This window comes from Rhyacophila brunnea, unplaced genomic scaffold, assembly GCF_057557595.1.
Source record: "Rhyacophila brunnea isolate RB1 unplaced genomic scaffold, BYU_Rbru_1.0 scaffold_6, whole genome shotgun sequence".
NCBI lineage: Eukaryota > Metazoa > Arthropoda > Insecta > Trichoptera > Rhyacophilidae > Rhyacophila > Rhyacophila brunnea.
The window spans coordinates 37,003,436-37,006,875 of record NW_028233276.1 but is presented as its reverse complement, the minus strand read 5'-3'; the positions used below and the strand labels follow the sequence as shown (position 1 = coordinate 37,006,875).

Sequence of the window (3,440 nt, the reverse complement as noted above, 5' to 3'; positions counted from 1 at the left end):
ACCAAGAAGAAAACAAGTCAAACAAATCTTCTCACTATCATTTTCATAAAAATAGACTGGTACCAGTATTTTTACTTTTTTGACATCCCTATGTAACTAGCTATATACCGATTGGTTAATTTATCTTTTTTACCTAAATTTAAATACCATAATTAAGTTTACCCCTAACGAAGAATAGAAGTACCTAAGTATATCATGTATGTAACATATTTATAATTCTAACGACTGAAACAGGTAAGAAATTACATATATCTTAGGCAGTAAATGTATGAAGGAATTTCTGAAAAAAATAGTGACAAAGTTGTGATAGCGTCTGAACAAAATATTAAAGAGTGACCTTCTACTATTAACCAAAATGTCCTTAACATAAGTATAAACTATAAAACATCGACCCTATCTTCAAATAAGTTCAAGCCCTGGGAGTAACACAGCGCGTTATGAAATGATGGAAAAAGAAATAAATGGATAAAGGAGTTAACAATAATTTTGGGCACGTGGTAATGACATTGATGTGATAATAGGCAGGCCACATCGCTTGAAAAACAAATCACCGCTCTCAAATGCCATCAAAACATAATTTGTCATAAAAATTCAACATGCGTCTATTTAATGTTATGTTTATTGTTCTATTAGTAATAATAATAATATATTCATTGACATGTTTTCCTTTTCAAGTAAATGGGTAAAGTATTTTAGTCATCTTTACACGATTGAAGAATTAATTTCCCCGACGCCATCACAAAACAAATTGACGTGTTCACAGCTAGACTATCGCTCTTTGATTGGCAGCGAGGCCGAAATTGCGTCGCACCTATAGTTGAAATTTATTCGCCGTTTCACTGAAGTATGCTCGTAAAGAATAGTGAAGAACCCGGAGGGTCGATGAGATAATCAGGATTAGCGGAAGTACGTGGCAACGAAAGACTAATCTAGACAAGTGATACAGCAAAGAAAGACCTTCTTCAAACCATGGAGCAAGTGGCTGAGATGATGATTATGATAATTACCTACATTTACTTAATATTCATCGTCGTACATTCAGAGTGAAATTTAATTTCATTAAAATATATACCTAATTTTAATAATAATTTAATTTTAGATTTTTGGTTCAGATTGTTACCGTGTAAGTAAATGGTTTTTAAGGGCACACATGCTTACCTAGAGTTTCTGTTTTTTCATTTAAAGTTGAACTATGACATTGAATACTAGGTATGATTTTTAAAGTGAAAGTGATATTATGTTACATCTCTTTTACGCATGCTAATATGATTAAAAAGTTTTTCTTTCTCTTTCTGTCACATTCGAATTTGATTACCAAAGTTTAAACATTTACTATGCGTATTTACAAATTATAACATGAATTTAAAAAATATATGTATTTATAATATTAAATATATTTTATAATGTACACAGATTTTTTTAACAACTATATTATATATACTTTTATTTATTTGTCGCATATTCAAAATGTTCTTGCTATATTAAAATCTTTTTTTTAGCCGGCCAAGTAAATCCGTATTTTTGGCCATAGACTAATAGAAAAAACTCTCTGCTGTCAGATTATGTTGATAGCAAATTGCAAGATACCTAACGAAGGAATTGTGTTTTATATCAGGAATAAGAAACACTATCTGTAAGTACAATATTATGTTATTTATTACTGTAGTAGTATTCTGTGTGTTTTGCATATATTATTCAAGTGTTAATTTATTGTTTTCTTAGTCTACATTAGTTGCGTGGTTAGTTTAGAGGTTATTGCGAGAATGCCTGTGATTTCATATTTATTTGTTTGATATAATCTAAGGCGTTCTAGTTGTTATTAAACATGTTACCTACCTGATTACTTTATTTTAGTTAATCAATCTTTTTTGATGCTTTGTATTATCACTAATCCGTTTTAATTACCATTCTTCAAACAGTCGCACACTATAAAAGATTAAAAATCACACTATTAACAGTTCATATGTTATGTTTTTTGCAGATGGAGAAAATGTCTACCGAGATCTTTGCTTGTCGACGGTTTCATATGAATAAGATGGAATGAAATAAATCTTTTAATTAATAATGAAATAAATCCGACTTTCGGCGTACGATCCGAACATGGCGTGATTCATATAATATTATTTATGACGTAGACCATCAAGCATATATACCCATTTTATAGATTTAATAGTACAATTACAAAAGGTAAATATAAAGTGACTAATGTTTGTAACCTATAGCTATGTCTATCTCGCATACATATTTAAAAAATAAAACAATTTTATAATTACATTTTTGCACTAAATTTATTATCGATAATGATATAAAAGTTGCTAAATTGATTCATAATATTCTAAAATATAATATAATTTTGCATATCAGTTACTTGTATCATATCAGGTATGTCATTTGGTAGAGCTTACTCTCCAAGTCTTTTCTTTTTCATCCTCAATATCACTTTGATATTAGAAACATTGTCTTTCTAACACCATTTCAAAGACTTTAAGTTTTCTAGATGCTGTATATTAATTCTTCTCTTCGGCTATATCTGCATCTTAGTTGCAGCATATGGATACAATGCGGCGCCTCCAAGAATCTCTGTCACTCTAGTTTTTTTGCATCGTTCCAGGTCATACTAGCAGCCCGTAACTCCGCCAGATATGCTATATAGATAGTATTTAGCGGCCATCCAGGACGCCGGAATCCGGTTGGCTTGAAGAACAGGCAAACCAGATTGGGATTCTCTTCAGGCACTCGCAGCACGTGGCCGGGCCAGGTACAAAGTTGCGTATTCACTCTCAACGTGATGCGAGGCTATTTGGTGCGTTCTTTTATTTCCCGTTACTTCTAAAATTACCGCACACCCAGTATCCGTCGTAAACATCTGTTCTCGAAGCTCAGTATACGGTTGCTCGGAGCCTTTGTAAGGTGCCATGACATAAAAACTAGTAAGATATTTAAAATAGCTGCTAGAATGAATACATTGTTGAAAGGAAATGAAAACTGATAATATGATATATCAATTAATTTGTCCATCTGAAGTTGTAGATATCAGTTAATAATTATGTGTTATACCAGTAATTAAATGCTGACTTCAAATGAAAATTGACTATTAAATATTGAAATAATATATTACCAGTTTTGATTTTTTTAAGTACTATACTATATCCATGGTTCATATTACAATGTCATAGTAAAACTTAGAAGAATAAAATATGTCGTAAGACGAAATCAATCTTGGGGTTTTAATATAAGTTAAATAAATAGTACACAGCTAATTTGTTATTACTTTGAATACATGCCATGTCTTTACATCAATAAAAAACAGAAAAACAATTTAATAATGTATAAATATTTATATAAGACTTAACAACGTCTAGTTAGACATCTAGTTAGACACGATGACCTCCATTTAATTTCCTCTTATTTTAAAATTCACCAAGATATATCCTAATAAG

At 30.6% G+C, this 3,440-nt stretch overlaps 1 long non-coding RNA gene across 1 annotated transcript; it reads left to right on the top strand.

Annotated features, from left to right (window-relative positions):
* The first annotated feature begins 1,558 nt into the window (after positions 1-1,558).
* On the top strand, positions 1,559-3,215 carry LOC147065629 (uncharacterized). The gene is made up of 3 exons (XR_015071750.1): positions 1,559-1,633; positions 1,982-2,187; positions 2,612-3,215. It is a non-coding gene; the product is annotated as an uncharacterized LOC147065629 (long non-coding RNA).
* Positions 3,216-3,440: the final 225 nt, after the last annotated feature.